General features: G+C 52.0%; 2 non-coding genes and 1 pseudogene across 2 annotated transcripts; all 3 read right to left on the bottom strand.

Moving 5' to 3' along the window:
- The window catches only part of LOC124733869, a 10,931-nt pseudogene extending 1,971 nt beyond the window's left edge, over window positions 1–8,960 (bottom strand).
- A 188-nt stretch (window positions 8,961–9,148) lies between these two features.
- LOC124733855 lies at window positions 9,149–9,303 on the bottom strand. Its single transcript, XR_007009174.1, has one exon. It is a non-coding gene; the product is annotated as a 5.8S ribosomal RNA (ribosomal RNA).
- Window positions 9,304–9,654: 351 nt separating this feature from the next.
- Window positions 9,655–11,562, bottom strand: LOC124733861. The gene has a single exon (XR_007009180.1). It is a non-coding gene; the product is annotated as a small subunit ribosomal RNA (ribosomal RNA).
- Window positions 11,563–12,379: the final 817 nt, after the last annotated feature.

Genomic DNA, 12,379 nt, shown 5'->3' with positions numbered 1-12,379 from the left:
TCCTCCTGCTCCATCTTCTTTTCTGTCCGGTAGGCACCAGGGGCTGGTAGACCATCTCCCCTAGTGCTAGTCTTAGTCGAGCTATTCTTACAATTAGTTGTTATATGTTTGTAATGCTACATCTGATATTCTTGTTGTTAATTTATCTAATATTTTAACTTTTTCTTCATCCCATATTATTTCCTGTATGTTATTGGTATTTAGTCTATTTCTTTCCTCTTGAATTTCTCTAGTGAGAGTGGTGCACTCGAATACTAAATGTTCTGGGGTGCCCACCTGGACCCCACATTCACACTCTTCTGACTCCTTTCTCCCTATCCTGTGTAAATACACAGGGTAGGGTCCATGTCCTGTGAGGAAATGTATAAGACCTTTACTAGGCTGGAAATTTTTGTACTTTAGTCTTTCTTTTATATTTGGAAATATTCTGTAAACCCTTCTTGCTGTTTGAGAATTTTCCCATTGTTGTTGCCATATATTTGTTATTTCTTCTTTTATTTCCTTTTTACTTCCCAGGTGTTTCCCCATGATTTCCCTGATTTTGTCAAAATTTCCCCTTTTTAACCAATAGTTGGCTGCTTTTTGTCTTATTAATAGGTCTAATGGGCAGAGGCCCATTATAACTAGTAATCCATCTGTTGGTGTTGTGCCAAATGCCCCTATTGATCTTAGTAGTATGTTTCTTTGAATTCTCCTCACAGCCATGGAAGGCTTCAGAAGGCGCAACCTGTGGGCCCACAAACTTGATCCATATCCCATTATTGACACTAGCAGGCTGCCGTGGTATAGTTTGATAACATTTGGCGGTAAGTGAAATCTTTGCTGCCCGATCCTTATTAGTTTATGCATTATCGCTAGTGTCTTTCCTCCTGTTTGTTCAATATGGGTCCTAAAATTCCATCCTTGATCCAGGTAGACACCCAGATATTTACTTACATTTTTTCTTACTACAATTGCGTTGTCGATCCTGATTGACGGATCTCTTGCCATTTTCCCTTTCAGGAGCATATAGTTCGATTTTTGAGGCGCAATTGCCATTTTAGAATTCCTACACCAGGCACTCAGGATATCCATTATGTTTCTACTTCGCCCTTCTAGTTGTAGTCGGCTATTACCATGCGTTAAGATTAGCAGGTCGTCCGCGTATGCAACGGCTCCCAATACTGATGCTTCCTGCTGCAGGGAATGCAGCAACGGCTCCATATTTATATCCCAAAATACGGGGCCGCAAACTGATCCCTGTGGACATCCTTTAGTGATGTTCTTGGTCACAACCGCATTCGGGGACGTCATCTGTACCACCCGGTCTCTACAGTAGCTCTTGAAACATCTGTATAGTGCCGCCGGACACTGCATATCCTGCAAGCAGGTAAACAGCGCCGGCCACCACAGATTATCAAACGCCCCTGAGATGTCCACCATCACTCCTAGAACATATGTGCAGTTCGACGAGCTGACAAGTTCGGCCGCCGTGTTGATGGCGTCTTCCGTCGATTTTCCACGGCGGAAACCGAATTGCCATTCGTGCATTCCTGCCATTTCCCGGTGACCAGTCAATCTCGCACAGAGCAATTTCTCAAGGGCTTTGCCCAAGGTATCTAGCAGACATATTGGCCTGTATGCTTTGTGTTCTGTTGGGTCCTTGTCTGGCTTCTTTAGTATTATTATTTCTGCTCTTTTCCATCTCCTTGGAAAAGTACCTCTTTCCAGACATTTATTATATAGGTTTGCCAGTATCGGGGCTATTTTTCCTTTTATTGCTTGAAGTACCTCAACCGTGACCCTGTCGGGTCCGGGAGATTTTCCTCTTTTTAGGTTTGATATTACGTCTACCACCTCCTGCGGTGAGAAGGGGTAGACCATTGTATTGTTGTTGTATTCTTCTTGTGCTCTCTCTCTTATAGCCGCCTGCTCCGGTGTGTCCTCAGAGGGATCATCATCCGGTAGCAGGGCTTGGAGGAGCACCGTTATTGTTTCTTGTCTGGTTGTGGTCATTCTATTTTCGCCTGGTATTCTTATAGATGATAAGACTGTTGGAGCTCTTATTTTTTCCCTAGCTAACTTGTATGGCTTTCCCCAGGGATCCATTGCCAGGTTATTTCTTACGAAATTTTCCCAGCTTCTTTTTCTAACTTCTATAATTTCTCTTTTATATCTCTCCCTTAGTTGTCTGTATATACGCAGTCTATGCTCCCTGTCTTGTGGGTTAAATGTGCGCTGATACCTGCGTCTTGCCCTGCGCGTAGCCTGACGTAGGTCACTTAGTTCTGGAGTCCATGGTGCCGGGTGCACGCTTTGGACTCTGCTTCTCTTTGGTACGACTGCTTCTATTACTTCCTTTATACTTTGAACTATCTGCTCCGCTGTTTCATCAACCTCGAGATCCTCATCCAGCTCCGGCGGGCTGTACTCCCGGGAGAGTCTTTCCCAGTCTACCTTTTTATAGTCATATTCTGAAAGCCATTCCTGTGGCGCCACATTCTGTTCTGATTTTAATATATACTTTATTACATTATGATCACTGGTCGTTGCATTCTCCAATACCTCCCATTTATCTATTTTATTGGTAGCCCTGTTATTTGCCAGTGTTACATCTATATTTGTTTTTGCCCCTGCTCTATTTGAATATGTTGGTATCTCGCTAGGTGCGTTTATTATATCTAGATTTAATTCACTTATTGCATCTTCTAATTCCTGACCTTTTTCGTCTTGTTCTCCGCTGTGCCACAGGAATGACTTTGCGTTTGCATCCATTGCTATGATTACTTGATGGCCCTGTAGAGTTCTACATATTTCCTTTAGTTGTTCTAGGTACATAGTTATTGGCTCTCTATACTGACAATATATTGATACTAAATACCACTTAGTGTTTTTGGCGTGTACTTCGATTGTTACAACATGTTCATTTGTAAATTGATTTAATACTATTGTTCTTATATTACTATTTAAAATTACTATTGCAGACATTGGTCTTTCTCCCTTCATGATTATTTGAGCCGTGGCTGTCATTCCTGGGATTTTACCCTCCCGGGAGTACGGTTCTTGCAAGCATAGTATGTCAGCTTTATGTTCTTCTGCTAATTTACGCAACTCGTAATTTACTTGTACGCTTCTCATTGTATTAATTTGGAGAACTAAAAGATCCATTACGGATGATATGTATGGTAATGATCTTCTGGCCATGTCTTATTGGGGTCAAATCCTATTCGGCCGTATGTTGTTACCATTTGTATATATATATTTTCCAAATTGTATTTTACGCCTCTTCTTTCGTATACTTGCTTTACTATTTCCTGTAATTGTTCGTGTTCCGTGGGGATTCCGGCCGCGGCTAGCTGAATGCAGTCAACGTCCGCCAAAGCTGGATAAGTAATTCTCGAGCCGTTTGTGTGCCCCACTCTCACTAGTTGGCGTAATGCAGTGGTTAGCAGACCGGGTTCTTCTAGTCTTGCCATCTGCAGTGCGTTTTCGCATATCTTATAAGTGTTCTTTGGGTCCATTGCATTATATGTGTCACTCTTGCTTGACTGATTGTTTTTATCTTTTATGTGTTCTGAGTGGTCTCTTTTGGGCGAGCTCGGTCGTCCGTCCTCGCCCTTCATCGGCGTTTTCTTTTCATTAAAAACGGACGACCGAGGTCGTCCGTATTTCTTTCCTATGTTGTTCTTTTCTATGTCTTTGTTTTGTCTCTGTGTTGGTGTAGTGTGTTGTGTCCTGGGCGCCTCTGGTCGCCCATCTCTGCCCTCCATCGGCATTTTCTTTTCATGAAAAATGGGCGACCGAGGTCGCCCTTCTGTTTGTATTTGTGCTTCTTGCGTGTTCATTGTTTGTACTTGTGCGTCTATCATGCTTATTGTTTGTACTTGTACATCCCTTGTTGTATTTTGTTTCTTGTCTTGTATCAGTGTTTCTCGTTGTGTCTTGGGCACCTCTTGCTTTCTATCTCCGCTCTCCATCTGCATTTTCTTGTCATAAAAAACGGGCGACCGAGGTCGCCCTTGTGTTGGTGTTCTTTCAATGGGGGTATTGGCAATACAGTTTTGTGCTGTACATGTTTTGTGTTGATTGTTATCCCGTTTGTTATCCCGTGTGTTTTTTGTTGTTCCCTTATTTTCAGGTTGTTTATCCGTGATTTCTTTTGCATCTTTTTCCCTTGCCCCTACTGCTTCTCTGATTTTCATGCCCCTTAGCGTATCTCTTAGTTGTTTGCTTGGTGATTTATGCTTCTTTCTTTTCTCTTGGGGGTTAATCTCCATAATCTGTCCTTTGTATAAGTCTTCCTAGTAACAGCTGATACGTGGGGCATTCTTTGGAGTTTGGTGCTCTACATTTTCTTTTTCCCCTTCTATTGCATGGTATACATGTCTCAGGTCTGTTCTTCTCTGGGCACTCTTTCTTGTTGTGGTTGTCCGTTCCACAGTGACCACAGGTGGGGTCACCCCAGGTACAGTACTTCTGTACGTGACCCAGATCCATACATCTGTGACACCTGGGTACCACGCAATAATCTTTGACCGCGACTGAGCTATACTCCACATATACTCTTCCATTTTGTATGAGTTCTTTTCTCAATGTTGGGGAAACCTCAACTACTTGATGTCCCGTATCTCTGTCTTTTCTCCCCATTCTAAATTTTGGTCTAAATTCCTTTTTGAAGTCTTGTGGGCTCATTTTTTCTTCAAAATTCTGAGTGTAAATACACTCCGTTAGTTCCTCTGGTGTCAACCTATTTGACACATCAAATACAGTCATTAATGGCCATCTTTTCTTTGTCCTCTCACATATTACCGATCTCTGTAAATCTTTGTGCCCCATTATTGTGTTCCTATCCTGTTGGGTGGGAGTTTCCACTATGACTGCATTTTTTGCAACTACTACTTTGTTTATTTTAACTTTTGCTTTGGTTGGATTAATTACTCTTGTGAATATTTCCTTCACCTCTTTTACGCTCTGTCCTTCTTTTGGCTTCAAAAATAATGCCACTCCTTGTTTTGCTGTCACTTTTTCTATACTTTCTTTCATATTGATTTGTTGTTTCTGTGGTCCTCCTGCCACCACTGTGGCGTATGTTTTTGTTTTTTCGGCTATTATTTGTTTATTTTGTCGTTCCAGCTCTTGTATCCTACCTTCAAGCTGGCTTTGGGCAATTGCCCATAGGGCCAGCTTGTCTTTTATTTCATTTAATCTGTCATTGCTCATCTTCCCTTTATCTGTCACCAGTAGCGCATTTATCTCCTTTAGCCTTTCGGCTGCGCTCTTTATTTCATTTTCATCATTCACCTCGTATCGCTCGGAAGTCTCTCTCTCTGTATTTTCCGCCATGATTCTGAGAGAGACCAAAGAGTTGAGAGCCCGTCTCTTTCCCCGGACCGGCTCTTCTGGCATGGGGGGAGGCTAATTGCAGCTCGCTCACCAGTCCCGCCCCTTGACCAAGAGCTTTCAACAACTGAGCTGCGAGGTTTAGCGCGCCGTGGGAACAGCGCACTAGTCCTCTTCGAATGCTGCATCATCGAAGTTTTCTCCCGCTCCCTTACCGGCGAATGCCACCCACATTCCGGGAGAGCGGATTCACCCTCCGTCCTTCGCCCCCTACTAGGCCGAGTTTCCACCAAAAGGCTAAAGACCCGGTCCTACTCAGGTGCCGGGCCGGTCCCCCAGACGTTCGGGGGTCTGGACCCATCTAACCTAACCGGGGACGTGTCACCACGCCCCGGCTTGGCGGATCATGCCCCGGAATTCCAGGGGCAAGGCGGGTGACCTTCGCCGACTTGGGCCAGGATCCCGCCGCGACAAATGCAGCACCCGGAACCGGCGTACAAGATGTTCAGCACGCCGTCGCACCCCTGCCTTTGGTCGCCCGAAGGCTTAACAGCTGCACCCCGAGAAGGCGAGCAGGGGCACTTGGGAAGGAGAGGCTAAGATGTTCGAGTCGCATCCTTCCCCCGCTGCCTATTCCCAACCATGTGCCCACACAAATCGGGCACATAGCATGAGACAGCTATGCAGCTAGTAGATAGGGACAGCGGGAATCTCGTTAATCCATTCATGCGCGTCACTAATTAGATGACGAGGCATTTGGCTACCTTAAGAGAGTCATAGTTACTCCCGCCGTTTACCCGCGCTTGCTTGAATTTCTTCACGTTGACATTCAGAGCACTGGGCAGAAATCACATTGCGTCAACACCCGCTAGGGCCATCGCAATGCTTTGTTTTAATTAGACAGTCGGATTCCCCCAGTCCGTGCCAGTTCTGAGTTGATCGTTGAATGGCGGCCGAAGAGAATCCGCGCACCCGCGCGCCCCGGAGGAGCACGCTAAGGCGGACGCGCCTCGCAGCAAGGAAGATCCGTGGGAGGCCAAGGCACGGGACCGAGCTCGGATCCTGCACGCAGGTTGAAGCACCGGGGCGCGAACGCCGCGCAGGCGCGCGCATCCTGCACCGCGGCCAGCACGAGGCCGACCAACGGCGAGAGCAGACCACGCCCGCGCTAAACGCCCGCACTTACCGGCACCCCTACGGCACTCACCTCGCCCAGGCCCGGCACGTTAGCGCTGACCCACTTCCCGACCAAGCCCGACACGCCCCGATCCTCAGAGCCAATCCTTATCCCGAAGTACGGATCCAATTTGCCGACTTCCCTTACCTACATTATTCTATCGACTAGAGGCTCTTCACCTTGGAGACCTGCTGCGGATATGGGTACGAACCGGCGCGACACCTCCACGTGGCCCTCTCCCGGATTTTCAAGGTCCGAGGGGAAGATCGGGACACCGCCGCAACTGCGGTGCTCTTCGCGTTCCAAACCCTATCTCCCTGCTAGAGGATTCCAGGGAACTCGAACGCTCATGCAGAAAAGAAAACTCTTCCCCGATCTCCCGACGGCGTCTCCGGGTCCTTTTGGGTTACCCCGACGAGCATCTCTAAAAGAGGGGCCCGACTTGTATCGGTTCCGCTGCCGGGTTCCGGAATAGGAACCGGATTCCCTTTCGCCCAACGGGGGCCAGCACAAAGCGCATCATGCTATGACGGCCCCCATCAACATCGGATTTCTCCTAGGGCTTAGGATCGACTGACTCGTGTGCAACGGCTGTTCACACGAAACCCTTCTCCGCGTCAGCCCTCCAGGGCCTCGCTGGAGTATTTGCTACTACCACCAAGATCTGCACCGACGGCGGCTCCAGGCAGGCTCACGCCCAGACCCTTCTGCGCCCACCGCCGCGACCCTCCTACTCGTCAGGGCTTCGCGGCCGGCCGCAAGGACCGGCCATGACTGCCAGACTGACGGCCGAGTATAGGCACGACGCTTCAGCGCCATCCATTTTCAGGGCTAGTTGCTTCGGCAGGTGAGTTGTTACACACTCCTTAGCGGATTCCGACTTCCATGGCCACCGTCCTGCTGTCTTAAGCAACCAACGCCTTTCATGGTTTCCCATGAGCGTCGATTCGGGCGCCTTAACTCGGCGTTTGGTTCATCCCACAGCGCCAGTTCTGCTTACCAAAAGTGGCCCACTTGGCACTCCGATCCGAGTCGTTTGCTCGCGGCTTCAGCATATCAAGCAAGCCGGAGATCTCACCCATTTAAAGTTTGAGAATAGGTTGAGGTCGTTTCGGCCCCAAGGCCTCTAATCATTCGCTTTACCGGATGAGACTCGTACGAGCACCAGCTATCCTGAGGGAAACTTCGGAGGGAACCAGCTACTAGATGGTTCGATTAGTCTTTCGCCCCTATACCCAGCTCCGACGATCGATTTGCACGTCAGAATCGCTACGGACCTCCATCAGGGTTTCCCCTGACTTCGTCCTGGCCAGGCATAGTTCACCATCTTTCGGGTCCCAACGTGTACGCTCTAGGTGCGCCTCACCTCGCAATGAGGACGAGACGCCCCGGAGTGCGGAGGCCGCCGCCCCGTGAAGGGCGGGGAAGCCCCATCCTCCCTCGGCCGCGCAAGCGAGACCTTCACTTTCATTACGCCTTTAGGTTTCGTACAGCCCAATGACTCGCGCACATGTTAGACTCCTTGGTCCGTGTTTCAAGACGGGTCGTGAAATTGTCCAAAGCTGAAGCGCCGCTGACGGGAGCGATTATTCCGCCCGAGAGCATCCCGAGCCAACAGCGGCGCGGGTCCGGGGCCGGGCCAGGTAGGTCCGTCATCCGGGAAGAACCGCGCGCGCTTGCCGGGAGCCCGAGCGCCCAAAGGGGCGAATCGACTCCTCCAGATATACCGCCGGGCAGCCAGCCAGGACACCGGGGCTCTGCCCAACAGACGCGAACCGAGGCCCGCGGAAGGACAGGCTGCGCACCCGGGCCGTAGGCCGGCACCCAGCGGGTCGCGACGTCCTACTAGGGGAGAAGTGCGGCCCACCGCACACCGGAACGGCCCCACCCCGCGGCGAGTGGAAAGGCAACCGGACACGACCCCGCCGCGGATTGCTCCGCGCGGGCGGCCGGCCCCATCTGCCGAGGGCGGAGGCCAGTGGCCGGATGGGCGTGAATCTCACCCGTTCGACCTTTCGGACTTCTCACGTTTACCCCAGAACGGTTTCACGTACTTTTGAACTCTCTCTTCAAAGTTCTTTTCAACTTTCCCTCACGGTACTTGTTCGCTATCGGTCTCGTGGTCATATTTAGTCTCAGATGGAGTTTACCACCCACTTGGAGCTGCACTCTCAAGCAACCCGACTCGAAGGAGAGGTCCCGCCGACGCTCGCACCGGCCGCTACGGGCCTGGCACCCTCTACGGGCCGTGGCCTCATTCAAGTTGGACTTGGGCTCGGCGCGAGGCGTCGGGGTAGTGGACCCTCCCAAACACCACATGCCACGACAGGCGGCAGCCTGCGGGGTTCGGTGCTGGACTCTTCCCTGTTCGCTCGCCGCTACTGGGGGAATCCTTGTTAGTTTCTTTTCCTCCGCTTAGTAATATGCTTAAATTCAGCGGGTAGTCTCGCCTGCTCTGAGGTCGTTGTACGAGGTGTCGCACGCCACACCGCCAGCCGGCTGTGCACGCTACCGAGAAAGTACCGGTATGCGAACCGCCAGGCGACGGGCGCGCATCGCACGTTTGAGGAGACGCGGCCGGCCCCACAGGCGGCCGCGACACTCCCAGGTCTGCGAAGCGGGGCAAACGCCGCGCGCTTCAGTATACGTAGCCGACCCTCAGCCAGACGTGGCCCGGGAACGGAATCCATGGACCGCAATGTGCGTTCGAAACGTCGATGTTCATGTGTCCTGCAGTTCACATGTCGACGCGCAATTTGCTGCGTTCTTCATCGACCCACGAGCCGAGTGATCCACCGTCCTGGGTGATCTTTTCTCAGTTTCCGCCGTCTCTTTCGAGACGGTCGCATAGGCGGGAGTGAGGCGTGTGGCGGCCCCTGTTCCAGCGTTCTGTGTCCAACGGCCTCACGGCCGACGGGCGTCGTACGGCTCCACACCGGAGCGGACAGGCACTCGGGCGAAAGTCATTCAAAACCGGCGCCAGGCGCCAGGTGCCGCAGGCCAGCCGCTCCAGCGCTTCAGCGCTCGTACCACACAACATTGCCGCTAGTTTTGAGAGGCACGCGTGGTTCCGCACGCGGCGCACGGCTACGGCGAGCCGTACAGGTAGCGTGTTGCGCGACACGACACGCACATCGAAAGACATGCAGTCTAGTCGGTAATGATCCTTCCGCAGGTTCACCTACGGAAACCTTGTTACGACTTTTACTTCCTCTAAATGATCAAGTTTGGTCATCTTTCCGGTAGCATCGGCAACGACAGAGTCAATGCCGCGTACCAGTCCGAAGACCTCACTAAATCATTCAATCGGTAGTAGCGACGGGCGGTGTGTACAAAGGGCAGGGACGTAATCAACGCGAGCTTATGACTCGCGCTTACTGGGAATTCCTCGTTCATGGGGAACAATTGCAAGCCCCAATCCCTAGCACGAAGGAGGTTCAGCGGGTTACCCCGACCTTTCGGCCTAGGAAGACACGCTGATTCCTTCAGTGTAGCGCGCGTGCGGCCCAGAACATCTAAGGGCATCACAGACCTGTTATTGCTCAATCTCGTGCGGCTAGAAGCCGCCTGTCCCTCTAAGAAGAAAAGTAATCGCTGACAGCACGAAGGATGTCACGCGACTAGTTAGCAGGCTAGAGTCTCGTTCGTTATCGGAATTAACCAGACAAATCGCTCCACCAACTAAGAACGGCCATGCACCACCACCCACCGAATCAAGAAAGAGCTATCAATCTGTCAATCCTTCCGGTGTCCGGGCCTGGTGAGGTTTTCCCGTGTTGAGTCAAATTAAGCCGCAGGCTCCACTCCTGGTGGTGCCCTTCCGTCAATTCCTTTAAGTTTCAGCTTTGCAACCATACTTCCCCCGGAACCCAAAAGCTTTGGTTTCCCGGAGGCTGCCCGCCGAGTCATCGGAGGAACTGCGGCGGATCGCTGGCTGGCATCGTTTATGGTTAGAACTAGGGCGGTATCTGATCGCCTTCGAACCTCTAACTTTCGTTCTTGATTAATGAAAACATACTTGGCAAATGCTTTCGCTTCTGTTCGTCTTGCGACGATCCAAGAATTTCACCTCTAACGTCGCAATACGAATGCCCCCGCCTGTCCCTATTAATCATTACCTCGGGTTCCGAAAACCAACAAAATAGAACCGAGGTCCTATTCCATTATTCCATGCACACAGTATTCAGGCGGCTTGCCTGCTTTAAGCACTCTAATTTGTTCAAAGTAAACGTGCCGGCCCACCGAGACACTCAATAAAGAGCACCCTGGTAGGATTTCAACGGGGTCCGCCTCGGGACGCACGAGCACGCACGAGGCGGTCGCACGCCTTCAGCTCGCCCCACCGGCAGGACGTCCCACGATACATGCCAGTTAAACACCGACGGGCGGTGAACCACAGCGTGGGACACAAATCCAACTACGAGCTTTTTAACCGCAACAACTTTAATATACGCTATTGGAGCTGGAATTACCGCGGCTGCTGGCACCAGACTTGCCCTCCAATAGATACTCGTTAAAGGATTTAAAGTGTACTCATTCCGATTACGGGGCCTCGGATGAGTCCCGTATCGTTATTTTTCGTCACTACCTCCCCGTGCCGGGAGTGGGTAATTTGCGCGCCTGCTGCCTTCCTTGGATGTGGTAGCCGTTTCTCAGGCTCCCTCTCCGGAATCGAACCCTGATTCCCCGTTACCCGTTACAACCATGGTAGGCGCAGAACCTACCATCGACAGTTGATAAGGCAGACATTTGAAAGATGCGTCGCCGGTACGAGGACCGTGCGATCAGCCCAAAGTTATTCAGAGTCACCAAGGCAAACGGACCGGACGAGCCGACCGATTGGTTTTGATCTAATAAAAGCGTCCCTTCCATCTCTGGTCGGGACTCTGTTTGCATGTATTAGCTCTAGAATTACCACAGTTATCCAAGTAACGTGGGTACGATCTAAGGAACCATAACTGATTTAATGAGCCATTCGCGGTTTCACCTTAATGCGGCTTGTACTGAGACATGCATGGCTTAATCTTTGAGACAAGCATATGACTACTGGCAGGATCAACCAGGGAGCTGCGTCAACTAGAGCTGAGCAGCCGGCCGCCCGGGAGTGTGTCCCGGGGGCCCGCGCGAACACGCAAGCGTCCGCTCAATCATTCTGCAAACAGGAGGAGGCTGAGCTCCCCTGCACAATACACCTCGAAACCCTCTCAGGTCCCGGCGGCGCGCAGCGCCGTCCCAAGTACTTGGTCGGGTTCGAGAGAGGCGCAATCGCCCGGAGTTAGGCGAGTAGACGCTTTCGGTGCGACCACCCGTGCTCCCAACTGAGCTTGCCGCTGCCGACAGAGGCCCGGGAGCGTGCTGTCGTGGCATTGCCGGCGGGAGACAACACGCGCCACCTACGGTGACCGGCAGCTCCAACGCCAGCGCCACAGAAGGACAAAAGCCCCACTTGGGTGCCGAAGCGAACTCTCCCAGCACAGCGCACGCGCCAACACATCCGCACAGCTGCGATACAAACCACCAGCGAGAACCGCTGGGGCGACCGAGCAGCAGACGGCGTCGCGGCGCCGAGCGCCGGGCGGCGGCGCATCCTCAACGCACACAGTCCTCAATCGGACCAGCACACTGAAGATGTCCACCGCGCTTCGCACCGGGCCCGCGAGGACCTACTTTGGCCGCACGGCGCCGCGCGCAGGGTGCGCCGGCGCGCAGCTGCGACGCCTGCCGCGTCCGTCGGCCGGCGCGCCTGCCACTGGCCGCCCCCACCAGCCGGCTGTAGCGCGTGCGCCCACGCACCGCGCGGCCAGCACGCCGGGAGGCGCCCCCTCACCGGCCGGGGACGGTCCCACCCAGCCACCGCCGCGTATCGCTTCACACCCAGATGCC

This window comes from Schistocerca piceifrons, unplaced genomic scaffold (assembly GCF_021461385.2).
Source record: "Schistocerca piceifrons isolate TAMUIC-IGC-003096 unplaced genomic scaffold, iqSchPice1.1 HiC_scaffold_1415, whole genome shotgun sequence".
Taxonomy (NCBI): Eukaryota; Metazoa; Arthropoda; class Insecta; order Orthoptera; family Acrididae; genus Schistocerca; species Schistocerca piceifrons.
Note: the sequence above shows the minus strand (reverse complement) of the source record. Positions and strands in the feature narration are given on the sequence as shown.